Source organism: Carya illinoinensis, chromosome 1, assembly GCF_018687715.1.
Source record: "Carya illinoinensis cultivar Pawnee chromosome 1, C.illinoinensisPawnee_v1, whole genome shotgun sequence".
In the NCBI taxonomy this organism is placed as follows: Eukaryota; Viridiplantae; Streptophyta; class Magnoliopsida; order Fagales; family Juglandaceae; genus Carya; species Carya illinoinensis.
The window spans coordinates 48,463,810-48,477,249 of NC_056752.1; positions in this window are offsets into that span (position 1 = coordinate 48,463,810).

The window sequence follows — 13,440 nt, forward strand, 5'->3', positions numbered from 1 at the left end:
GATATTAGGCTTTTTTTAAAGCTTAAGATCACTACTATATATATACGCATACCTTAATTATGATTGTGATTTGATAGGAAGATGAACTAGATATCAAAATAATGTGTAATGGCATGGCCGCGAAAATAATAAGAACGAATCTTTATAAATATCTCTTAGGGAGAATTATTTTTCAAAACAAGAAAAGGAAAGATCATAACTGTGATACACGTTGCGAGGAGGTGGATGATTACTTGGAAATTATTAAATATAGTAAACGTGCTTATCCTTTTCCGGTTAAAGAACTGGTAAAGTTGCAAAAGTGAAAGATTGAAAGGAAAACTGGATAAATTAAATTTGTTGAAATATTTTATTTAGTTAACAAATATTAAATATATATATATATATATATGTATGTATTCAATGAAACTCGCTCTAAATATATATATATTATCTCGCTCTAAAAGAACCACACACACCGAGACCGACCAATAAGAGTATCGGTCCCACGGTCCAGAACCATTCAATCTGGTTTTGCTTTTTACTTTTGCTTCAGCTACAAGTTTCGGATTTTTGAAAAAGTTGATCAATCCGTTTCCATTATTTTAGGAGTTCTTTTTGGATGGATGTTGACATTTAAAGCATTGCAACCCAGAGTGACGTGATCAATAGGATGCATGTGTACATAATTGTTTACGAAAGTTATTACTTTGGACTAGCAAATAATGTTAGCTTAGTGTCACGGACTTAGAATTTCTTCACTCGACCTGTGCGGCCTTAGGAGGCTTTCTCTCCCACAAAGCTCCTAAGTAAGCCTTCTAAAGGACTCAAGACAATAGAGAACAAACTAGAGAGAGAAGATAGAGAGAGATGCTCTAGAGAACTTGTTTCTCTTATTGCTTGGTGATTTACACAAATGAGAGCCCCTCTATTTATAGGGAACTCTTGGTACAAAGAATGGTTAGGATTGTGACACTTGTCATCAATCCAAGGGTAAAGAACTTTCTAGATTCCTACTCTAGAATTGTCTAAAACGCCCATTCTAGATGACTCCACACAATTCCACAAGATTACAAAGGACTTGGGGGCTTCTAGAAGGTTAGGAAATTCTCTAAAAAACCCTAGGTGGTGACATTCTCCCCCACCAAGCTTCGCGACGTCCTCGACGCGGTGTCTTCATGGAACCTCCGGATGTGATCTTCAAACTGCCACAATGACTCCTTTGGTTCCCAAGTTGTCTCGCTTTCGGGCAATCCCTTCCACTTGATCAAGTATTCTTGGCGTGGCATATGACTCTTTCACCTGATGACACGGTCCGCCAAGATTTCTTCTACTTCCTTGTCGAAAGTGGTAGTTATGCCCAATGGTGCACGCTTGGACTCTCCTCGTGTTGGCTCCTCTTCATCACCATGGTAAGGCTTCAAGCAGCTGACATGGAAAACTGGATGAAGTTTGAACTTGGAGGGTAAGTCCAGCTTGTAGGAGACCTTCCCTACTTTCTTGATGATTGGGAATGGTCCCTCATAACGTCGTACAAGCCCCTTGTGTAGCTTTCTTGTGAACTTGTGTTGGCTCGACAAGATCTTTACTAACACCAAGTCGCCTATACGATATTCTGCGTGCCTCCTCTTCTGATCAGCCCACTTCTTCATCTTCTTGGTTGCTTTGTCTAAGTAGGAACGGGTCACATCCAATTGCTCGTTCCAAGACTTAGCAACCTTGAAGGCTGTCGGACAATTCCCCGCGTAGCTTGTCTCCAATGACTGGGGAGTAAGTGGCTGCTGTCCCATTACAATCTCAAATGGGCTCTTGCTTGTGGACTCGCTCCTTTGTAAATTGTAGGAGAATTGAGCGACATCCAATAACTTGGCCCAATCGGATTGGTTGGCACTTACAAAGTGCCTCAAGTATAACTCTAACAAGGCATTCACCCTTTCAGTTTGCCCGTCAGTCTGAGGGTGAAAGCTGGTAGAGAAATGTAGGGCAGACCCCATAAGCTTGAATAGTCCTGACCAGAACTTTCCTGTGAAGCGAGGGTCTCGATCACTGATGATGCTCCGTGGTAAGCCCCAATACTTCACCACATGCTTGAAGAATAATTTTGCAGTTTCTTCAGCTGAGCAATCTTTAGGAGCCGCGATGAAGGTGGCATACTTGGAGAATCGATCTACCACCACAATGAGGGTACCGCAACCCTCGGATTTAGGTAGAGCCACTATGAAATCCATGCTCACACTCTCCCATGGTTGTGAAGGAATGGGTAGTGGTTCTAGCAATCCTGCAGGACTCTGATTCTCCACCTTATCTTGTTGACACACAAGACAAGTCTTCACGAAGAGTTCCACCTCGTCTCTCAGTTGAGGCCAATAGTATGAAGCTTCCAGCAAAGCTCGAGTACGTCGTTGGCCCGGATGTCCAGCCCACAAGGAATCATGGCATTCCTTGATAAGGTTCCTCCGTAGGTTTCCCCACTTTGGAACATAGATTCTCCGCCTGAGGGTGTAGAGAAGACCGTCCTCTACCCAGAATCTCTTGGTTTTCCCTTCCTTAGCCATGTTCACCAAGTTCTTGGCTAAGGGATCATACTCCATGCCTTCACGGATCACCTCGAGTAGCTCCCCTTGAGCTTGAGTGATAGCAGCAAGTTCACCCTTCCTACTCAATGCATCAGCAACAAGGTTGGCCTTGCCGGGTTTGTACTCCAAGACAAAGTCAAATTCTGCCAAGAAGTCTTGCCATCTAGCTTGCTTTGGGCTTAGTTTCTTCTGACTCTGGAAGTAACTAGTGGCAATGTTGTCTGTCTTGACCACAAAATGGGAGCCAAGCAGATAGTGTCGCCAAACTCTGAGGCAATGGATGATGGCCGTCATCTCCTTCTCTTGCACGGTGTATCTCCTTTCAGTCTCATTGAGTTTGCGACTCTCATATGCAATGGGATGTCCCTCTTGCATGAGAACTCCCCCTATGGCAAAGTCTGATGCATCGGATTGTACCTCAAAGGGCTTGGTACAATCTGGTAGGGCCATGACTGGTTTCTCCGTGATGGCTGTCTTCAGATCGTCAAAGGCTTCCTGACACCTTGATGACCACTCCCAGGCCCTGTTCTTCTTGAGCAAGTCGGTGAGGGGGGATGCTCTTGTGGAGTATCCCTTTATAAATCTCCTATAATAGTTGACAAGCCCAAGGAAGGATCGGAGCTCGGTAACCTTAGTGGGAGGCTCCCACTTCTTGATTGCCTCAATTTTTCCCTCCTCCATGCTGAGTTTTCCACCTTGGATTTTGTGGCCAAGGAAATGGACTTCGTTTAGAGCGAATGAGCACTTCTCTTTCTTGACATAGAGTTGGTTTTCCCTTAAGACACGGAAAACAACCCTTAGATGCTCCACATGTTCTTCAAGGGTAGAACTATAGATGACGATATCATCTAGATAGACTACCACGAACTGATCAAGATAGGGATGAAAGATCTTGTTCATGAGCGTGCAGAAGGTAGCTGGAGCATTTGTGAGGCCAAAGGGCATCACTAGGAACTCGTATGCCCCATAGCGAGTTACACAAGTTGTTTTGGCTTCGTCTCCTTCCGCAATCCGTACTTGATAATATCCCGATCTTAGATCAAGCTTGGAGAAGTACTTTGCATGGCCTAGTTGATCAAATAAATCAGCAATCAAAGGAATAGGGTACTTGTTTTTTATGGTTACCTTGTTTAGAGCTCGGTAGTCGATACACAGCCGCAACGACCCATCATGTTTCCTTTGGAACAACACAGGTGCCCCGTATGGTGCCTTGGAGGGTTGGATGAATCCGGCATCAAGTAGCTCCTTTAGTTGCCTCCTTAGTTCTTCAAGTTCTGGAGGTGACATGCGATAAGGGGCTTTGGCGGGTGGTTTGGCGCCGGGTTCCATCTCGATCTGATGATCCACCTCTCTCCTAGGTGGTAGTTGCTTGGGCAACTCTGGCGGCATGACATCCTCATAGTCACTGAGGACCCTTTGGATTTCTTTGGGTGGAGGGGAGGAAACCTTCACTTCACCTTCCTCCATAGAAGCCAAGTATGATACCTCGCCTTTCTTCCATCCCTTCTTGAATTGCATGGCGGATAGAAGTTGGGTGGTGTTTGGCTTGGACACGGTGGGTATCATGCATGGACCCCCTTCCAAGATGCACACCGAGTTATAGTGGGGAAGAGACACTACATTGAACTGTCTCAAGAATTCCATCACCAACACGATGTCAAAATCATCCATAGGAGCGACCGAGAAGTCCACCGTGCCTCTCCAAGTGCCAAGTTGTAGCTCCACCCCGTGAGCTACGCCATCGAGGGGTTTGGCTTCAGAATTCACAGTCTTCAGCCACCCTTGACCCTTCTTAAGAGGAATCCCTAGCCGTGTGGCCTCTTCCTTCTTAATGAAGTTATGAGAAGCTCCTGAGTCGACCATGGCGTGACTCTTCTTCCCATTGACTAGCACCTCTACAAACATCAAGGATCCATCCTTGGTGGTTGGCTTCGTGCTTGCCTTCAGAGAGTTGAGAAGTTGTAGACACCCCAGGTGCGACTTCTCCTGAACTTCCTTCTCCTCCAACATAGCGTTGAGGGCCTTCCTCTTGGGACAATCTCTAGCCCAATGTGGGCCGTTACAAAGGAAGCAAGCATCCTTTGGCTTCTTGTCCTTTGAGTAGTCCTTCTTGCCCTCCCTTGATGTTGAAGGCTTGTCTCCACGGTCTTTGTATTGTGGCGGCTTGAACCCCTTCGCTCCCCCACCCTTAGTGTGATTATCCTTTGAAGACTTGGGTTTTGAAGAGTTGTCACTCTTATGGTACTCAAATTCTTCTAAGGTCTCTGCCACGGTCAGGGCGGTGGAGATGTCGTTGACTCCACGACGCTTGAGTTCTTGAGCCACCCAAGATTTGAGACCGTCGATGAAGTTGAAGAGGAGATCTTCTTCACTCATGTTTGTAATTTGAAGCATGAGGGCAGAAAATTCCTCAACATAGTTGCGGATAGAAGAAGTGTGCTTCAACTCCTTCATTCTCTTCCGCGCATGGATAGCCACATTCTCGGGATAGAATTGCCTCTTGAGTTCACGCTTGAACTCTTCCCAAGAATCAATGGAGCAAGTACCCTTCTCTATCTCACTATGCTTACGACGCCACCAAGTACCAGCAAGATTAGTAAGATAGAGGGAAGCAGTACGTACCTTGACACGCTCGTCTTGCATGTTCAAAGCTTCAAAGTAGCGCTCCATGTGCCACATGTAGTTGTCAAGTTCTTTGGCATCCCGCTTGCCATCGAACTCTTTTGGTTTGGGGGTATCCACCCTTGGTGTCGCCATCATCCCAGCTCCGACGACGCCCCCATTGGCCACTGCACGCTTGCATATAGCCCAATCCACCTTGGTCTCCTCTAGACCGACGCGGTATTCCTCCATTTGCCCTTGGAGTTTCGTTAGCTCCCCCAAGACCCGGTCTTGGAAAGCAACGTTCTCAACACGTTGTGCTTCGATGGTAGGGTGGATGGTGCTCAGAATGGACTCCTTGAGCGATTCGGATTGTCCCTCCAATCCTAGCTCCTCCATACCTTGCTCCACGATGTCAAGTCGGTCCCTGACATCCGCTACCGCCACTTCCATCCTGGTCACCGTGTTGTCGAGGGTGCTCACCTCCCTGTGAGACTGATCCCATTCCTCGATCTTGGCCAATATCTTGGCCATGGCCCTCTCGATCCCATCGAGACGAGACTCCATGGATGAGCTTGAGTCCTTTGACCTCTTGCTCTTTCTTGTCTCCTGGACCTCCATGGTGATCTCACTTGGATCCGCCATCCTAACTTGGTTGGCTCTGATACCAACTGTCACGGACTTAGAATTTCTTCACTCGACCCGTGCGGCCTTAGGAGGCTTTCTCTCCCACAAAGCTCCTAAGTAAGCCTTCTAAAGGACTCAAGACAATAGAGAACAAACTAGAGAGAGAAGATAGAGAGAGATGCTCTAGAGAACTTGTTTCTCTTATTGCTTGGTGATTTACACAAATGAGAGCCCCTCTATTTATAGGGAACTCTTGGTACAAAGAATGGTTAGGATTGTGACACTTGTCATCAATCCAAGGGTAAAGAACTTTCTAGATTCCTACTCTAGAATTGTCTAAAACGCCCATTCTAGATGACTCCACACAATTCCACAAGATTACAAAGGACTTGGGGGCTTCTAGAAGGTTAGGAAATTCTCTAAAAAACCCTAGGTGGTGACATTAGTCCCCACTTGAGAAGCTTTTAATTTACACCTTCAGAAGTGAGGTGGGGGGCCAAAGCCCCACGATATATCCTCATCATCGGTATCCAGTATATATGTAACTTTATGATTTAATTTTATCTCCCGTCACCTGCCGTTTGAAGCCTCGGAATCCATTTAGAATAGAGCAGGTCTCGCCAATCGCCATTTATTGTATGCTCTCATGTGGTGCCTCAGTGCTTGATTGCCCCGTTTTTAGCTGATCATCAGCCACAATCTAGTACGATAATGTTCCAATAATAAACGGTACAATTGTTTTGGATCCATTTTCTCAGTGATCATCACAAGGCCGCCTGCTGCCAAAATAAAAGCTACAAATTAGCACCTACTACTTGAAGTTTTGAAGTACTGATAAGCTTCGTATGCAGCTCTTGAATGCATGGGAGGCTGTAGATCTAGATATAACCATTTATGATGCGGTTGATTGCACATATATAAATGGTTATCGGTTTGGTTCTTTAATTAATTTATATCTGCTTACAAATTCCATAAATAAATTAGATGGATTAACAGGTTAGTTAAAAAAAAATAGATGTATTAATTAATGAGAATCACCATTTCCATGTGCTTGCAGCTTCCGTTGGTGAACGATTTCTAGCCAGAAACATAACCTTTCAAAACACAGCGAGTCCTTCAAAGCACCAAGCTGTAGCTCTCCTGGTAGGGTCGTCTGACCTCTCGGTATTTTACTGATGCGATGTGCTTGCTTACCAAGACGCCCTTTACGTGCATTCAAACTTTCAATTTTTCGTCGGCTGCCTTGGCCCTAGTGGCAGGTAATCACGGTCGATTTTATCCTTGGCAATGCCACGGATACTTGTCATTAGACTGTGACATCCATGTGCGACGCCCAAACTCGAGACAAAAGAACATGATCACGGCATAAGGTCGAACTGACCCAAACCAAAACACATACACGAATTGTAATTAAAAAAAGCAGGATTGGAGCCTCTTCTGATTCGCAACCAGATAAGAGCAGCATCCCCTCGTTTCTTGTAGGCCATGGAAGAAATTCTCTACGAACGTCCCTCGTTGAGGGAAGATGCTTTCTCAATATTCTGTATGATGAGCACTGTACAATCTATCTTACATATACACGTTTCTGTAACAAATTAACCGTTTCTATACTAAAAATAGCAGCTGGCTAAGCAAAAGAATAATAATTATTTACAAAGAATCAAAATAATGGAAATAAGCAAAACTGGAAAAGAATACAATTTATCCCTTTTCAGGTTCTAAGCTTAAACGACTTGTAGGCTCTTTTGAAGAGGAACAACCTGCAGTTTGATCATCTGTGGTGTGTAATAGCCCCCCACAAGATGGAGAATAGAGATTCACTATTCCCATCTTGGACAAATTGAACCGAAGAATAAAGGAAGGTAAAGCTTTTGTAAATATATCAGCAAGTTGACATTTTGAAGCAATGTGAGTTGTGATGATGCTGCCCTCTTGGATCTTGTCTCTGATTAAGTGACAATCTAACTCAATATGCTTTGTACGTTCGTGGAAGACCGGATTGGTAGCAATGTGGATGGCTGCTTGGTTGTCACAGTAAAGCAATGCAGCCTGAGAATGAGGAACCCGAAGATCAAGAAGTAAATATCGAAGCCAAGTAAGCTCAGAACATGTGGAAGCCATGGAGCGATATTCAGCCTCAGCTGAAGAACGAGACACCACAGATTGTTTCTTGGACTTCCAAGAAATAAGTGAGTCCCCTAGAAGAATGCAATACCCAGTCACGGAACGACGTGTGTCAGGACACGAGGCACAATCAGAATCACAATAGGCCTTGAGTTGAAGTTGAGAGGAAGATGATAGCAAGATGCCCTATCCAGGTGCTGCTTTGATGTACCGAAGTATTTTATGAGCTGCAGCCAAGTGTGAAGTGGTGGGATGATCCATAAATTGACTAAGGAGCTAGACAGCATAACATATATCATGCCTAGTGATGGTTAGATATAGCAAACGGCCAATGAGTCTTCTATAAGAGCTCGGGTCTGAGAGTTGAGCACCAGATGATTTGCTAAGTTTAAAATTCTGCTCAAGTGGCAGCTTGAGAGGTTTGCTACCAAGAGTCCCTGAGTCGGCCAAGATATCCAAAGTATATTTTCTTTGGCATAAGTGAATGCCTTTGGAAGACCTTGCAACTTCCAAACCAAGAAAATAGCACAAACAACCAAGATCTTTGATCTTAAACTGAGTGTTCAGAAAAGATTTGAGTGATGCAATGGAAGAGGAACAGTTATCAGCCACAATAATATCATCGACATAAACTAGTAAGGCAGTGAAAGATGAACCATCTAGTTTAGTAAACAAGCTGTAATCAGCTTTAGATTGCTCAAATCCAAAGGCAATAAGAGAGGAAGAGAATTTAGAATACCATTGTCGGGAAGCTTGTTTAAGACCATAGATACTCTTGAGAAGTTTGTAAACTTGAGTGGGTCCTCCTTTGTCATACCTAGGAGGTTTGCGCATATATATTTCCTCATCCAAATCGTCATGGAGGAAGGCGTTGTTAACATCAAATTGGAGAAGTGTCCAGCCTTGTACTGCTGCTACAGATAATAAAACTCTAACAGTAACGAGCTTTGCTACTGGAGAAAAGGTCTCCGTATAATCTATCCCTTCTTGTTGTGTGAATCCCTTGGCAACAAGTCTTGCCTTCAACCTTTTTACAGATCCATCAGCATGAAATTTTGTTTTGTAAACGTATTTACAGTCAATTGCCTCTTTTCCAGGAGGTAAGTCAGTGATTATCCAGGTCTGGTTCTGTTCTAAGGCTGACAGTTCAGAGTTCATGGCTTGACACCAACCAGGATGTTTGATAGCTTGTTTGTAAGTTGTTGGGTCAGAAACAATGGAAATGGAATTTGAAAAAGCAGTAAAAGATGGAGAAAAATTCTGGTATGTCAGAAAATTAGCTAGAGAGCGGGGATTACCAGCAGAGGGTGATGGAGACTTGGACAGCAATTGAGAAGGAGCTGAAAGTGAAGTCTGGTGGCAGTGAAATTCCTGCAAGTATTGTGGAGCTGTCCTTACTCTATTTGACCTGCGAAGAGGAGGAGAAGGTGTGGTATCATGGGTGGAAATGGAAGGGTCATTATAAGGAAAAGAGGGGAAGGGATGGTGGGATGTAGGAATATGTTGGTGTGATGAATGTGGTGCTGAAATGGAAGGTGAAGTGGCTGGATGATGGGGAAAGGCAGTGGTAAGAAAATCAAGAGAGTCGGGCAAGGGTTTTGTAAAGACAAGGGAGGGATTTTGAGAGGGATGAGACAAGGATTGAAAGGGGAAGATAGACTCATGAAAGAACACATCTCGAGAGATAAAGGTGGTTTTGGACTTAAGGTCAAGTAATTTATAACCTTTGGTGTCAAAAGGATATCCAAGAAAAATGCACATGCGACCTCAGGGATCAAATTTTTTCCTATCTTGGGAAAGGGCGGCAGCAAAACAAAGACTTCCAAACACTTTTAAGTGAGCATAAGTGGGTGGGGTCTTGAATAAAATTTCAAATGGTGTCGTGTTTTGAAGTAAAGGACTAGGAGTCCGATTTATGAGATATGTGGCTGTTAAGACACAATCATTCCAATATTCAAGAGGGAGACTAGCTTGAAATGTTAAAGCACGAGCCACATTAAGCAAGTGTTGGTGTTTTCTCTCTACAACTCTATTTTGTTGTGGAGTGGCCACACAACTAGTTTGATGAATGATGCCTTTGGTGTGAAAGAAAGATGGCATTTGGAATTCTCCACCATTATCACTTCTTAAAATTTGGATTTTGAGGTTAAATTGAGTTTCAACCATATTGGCAAAAGACTCAATGTTATTTCTGGTTTCTGCTTTATTATGGAGAAGATATAGCCATGTACTTCTAGAAAAGTCATCAACTAATGTGAGAAAATACTTTGAACCATCATAGGCAGGGACTGAACAAGGTCCCCAGAGATCACAGTGCACAATTTCAAAGGGTCTTGATGTTTTATGTGTGCTATGAGGGAAATGAAGTCTATGAAATTTGGCCAATGGACAGATGTAACAAGGCTTTGTATTAGAAATAGAAATGCTTTGTATTAGAAATAGAAATGCTTTGCTTTACGATGGGATCTGAAATTAGATTTAAAACAGGAAAGAAAAGGTGACCTAGGCGACAATGCCATAGGTCAGTAACATTTTCAGCATGTAAAACAGAAGCTGTAGCTGAGTTCTTGACAGGTGAAAAATTTGAAAGTGTGATGACCAATGTAGAGGGAGGGACAACAGTGTTAAGCAGGTAATAGAGGCCATTCTTCACTTCACTCTTCCCAATCGCTATCCAAGATAAAAGGTCCTGAATTAGACAAAAGTCAGAGAAAAACACTAGACAGTAAGTGAGATTGGCAGCCAACTTTTTAACTGAAATTAAGTTAAAATTAAAAGATGGAACACATAAGACTTCGGTGAGACAAATGGAGGGTGTTAAGTGGACTGTGCCAGTGTGTGTGACAGAGACATTGGTGCCATTTGGTAATTTAACAGAGTGAGATACATGGGCATTAATGGTAGTGAAAAAGGTGGTGCAACAGACCATATATATGGTCTGTTGCACCAGTATCAATTATCCAAGAAATATTTTCAGAAAACAAGGAATTATGTGTGGAGGTCGATAAACAAAGAGGAATACCAGATATGTGAGCAGTTGAAGTGGAGGGAATGTTGGATTGAATCTGGTTAGCAGATGGCTGAACAGTGTTGGAGGACTCCCTTGGTTGGAGTAAAGCCATTAATTGCTGATACTGAAACTTAGTAAGGCCAACCTGATCATCACTGGTGTCCTCGAGGTCAGGAGCAATTTGAACAGCAAGAGCATTAGATCCTTGAGATTTATTAAAAAGCTTGTGTCTAGAGGGATAGCCATGGAGCTTGTAACATTTCTCCATGGTGTGTCCAGCCATATGAGAATGAGAACAGATGGGTGCTTCAGCATTACCAACCTTGAAACAGTTTTCAAGGGAGTGTCCTGTGATTTTGCAATGAGAGCAGTATGCTCTTTCTTTCTTGAATTTGAGTTGGGGTGAAATTGTGGTAGAATATTGAAAAGGTTTTTGAATGGCAAAAGCCATTGAGTCAGACTGGTTAAAGTTGGGAAGTAACTGGTGATGGCGTTCTTGCTGTTGGATAAGGGAAAAAACTTTTGTGATGGGGGGTAGAGGATCTGAAAGCATTATTTGGTCTCGGACAGATGAATAGGTGGGATTTAAACCCATCAAAAATTGAAACACACAATCACGTTGATAACGATCTGAGAGTGTTTTCATTGAGCCACAAGCACAAACAGGTATAGGATCATAAATGAGCAATTCATCCCAAAGAGTTTTAAGGTTGCCGTAATACACACTTACAGTGTCAGAGTCTTGAAAGAGGCCAGCAAGTGCCTTTTTGAGCTGATAAATGCGGGGTGCATTCTGATGGGAGAACCAATCGTGTAGATCAAGCCAAATGGCGTGGGCATCGTCGATGAAGGCAACGCTAGACCGAATGGAGGAGCTGATGGAGTTGTGAAGCCATGAGACAACAGTATCGTTGCAGCGTTCCCAGAGGTCGAAGAGGGGGTCGTCTGGGTCAGTGGGTTGAGGGATTGAGCCGGTGATGAAGCCCAACTTATTTTTGGCACGGAGGGCTCGTCTCATTGCGCGGGACCAAGTAGCATAGTTCTCGCTTGTGAGCAGGTCAGTGACCAAAATATTTGCAGGGTTGTCGCCAATATCCAGGCGAAAGGGGTTGCTGGGGTCGGCGAGGTTTGAGTATTTGGCCATGTATGTGGCACGGGGGGTGTTTGAGGATTTGTCTGAATGAGCAAAGGAATGGTTGGGACTGTTTGATGAGCTATCGGATCCTTCAAAAACCTCCATAATTGTTGCTCTCAGGGCTCTGATGCCATGTAAGGAATCAAATAGAAGAAAAGAAGAAGCTGGAAAAACAGAGAGCAGGTGCATGAAGGATGAGGGAAGATGCTTTCTCAATATTCTGTATGATGAGCACTGTACAATCTGTCTTATATATACACGTTTATGTAACAAACTAACCGTTTCTATACTAAAAATAGCAACTGGCTAAGCAAAAGAATAATAATTATTTACAAAGAATCAAAATAATGGAAATAAGCAAAACTGAAAAAGAATACAATTTATTTCTTTTCAGGTTCTAAACTTAAACTACTTGTAGGCTCTTTTGAAGAGGAACGGCCTGCAGTTTGATCATCTATGGTGTGTAATACAGGCAGTCATCGATAAGCGATGTAATTGACCCTACTGGATGGCACGTGGCCGGAATGGGACTTTTGCGTTGCGCACATTGTTCTACGGGGAGTATCTGAACAGTACTGGAGCTAGCTGGTGCTGGAACCTCAAAAGATGGTGAGCTGGATGGGGTTCCGAGGCCCAAGGTAATTACATTCTTCGGAGCTTCCTTGCTGACAGTAATGGGTTCCACTGGTTTTCAGTATTCTCCTGATTTGAAAGTATTGATTTTTTGCGAGCCAACTCGAGAATAATTTGCTGCGGGTTTTTATGAATTTTCAATGGGCTCGGCCGTAGAACATAGACTTGGGCTGATAGACACCAGGTCTTTACACTTTTTTCAAAGTTTAATGTTAGTCAGCTTGTAAAAGATATGTTTGTACGCATACACGTTCGAGCTCATATTTTAATTTCTTGTTCATAATGTAAATAAAATAAATGCAGAATTGCTTCAATATACAATTAAAAACTTGGAAATGTTGATGATCTTGAGAGGATCATGCGTTGGAGTAATTGCCGGTTACGCGTGTGAAGCCAGCGTTTGGCATGGGCACGTTTGGACGTTGCTATATATAAGAATATTCCATCCAATGAAATGTAAAGATCACTTGACCCCTATAATAATTAATTGATCTGATCCAACCAACATGCACTTTCAACGAAATATTTGAAATATATATGCTAGCTAGCTGAGAATATACATATATATTTGAAAGAGACCTTCGCGCTTTCTTTAACTTAGTAGCTACAAAAACATAGTGTACGCGGAGCATGATATGTCAATAAAGAAAAAATAATCAGCTTTCACAATTTGTGCCAGCATCGACGACGTTGCCGGGTGGGTAGAGATCATGCCTGATTAATTGGCCAATTAATTTGCTACTGATATTGCAAAT